We start from the raw sequence: 325 nt of genomic DNA, 5'->3' as shown, positions 1-325 counted from the left end.
CCCCTCCTTGTGTTCCCTCCCTCGCTGTCTCTCTCTCTGTCAAATAAATAAAATCTTTAAAAAAAAAAATAAATAAACTGCTTGTTTCTCCTTTTGCTCATGCTGGTTCAATCCCACCCAGCAATCATCTATTTCGCTTGTGAGTTCAGAAGGTCTCTGAAGGACGAGGCATGTGTGGGTCACACCACCGCATTGGGGATGCCCATGTTCCTACATCCACGTGGATCATAGAAAAACGGGCTCATGGCACTATGTTCTTTAGGATCACTAAGCGCAGCCTACACACAGCAGACCGATACGGGTGAACAAAAGACGGAAAACAGAT

This window comes from Halichoerus grypus, unplaced genomic scaffold (assembly GCF_964656455.1).
Source record: "Halichoerus grypus unplaced genomic scaffold, mHalGry1.hap1.1 HAP1_SCAFFOLD_80, whole genome shotgun sequence".
Lineage (NCBI taxonomy): Eukaryota > Metazoa > Chordata > Mammalia > Carnivora > Phocidae > Halichoerus > Halichoerus grypus.
Note: the sequence above shows the minus strand (reverse complement) of the source record.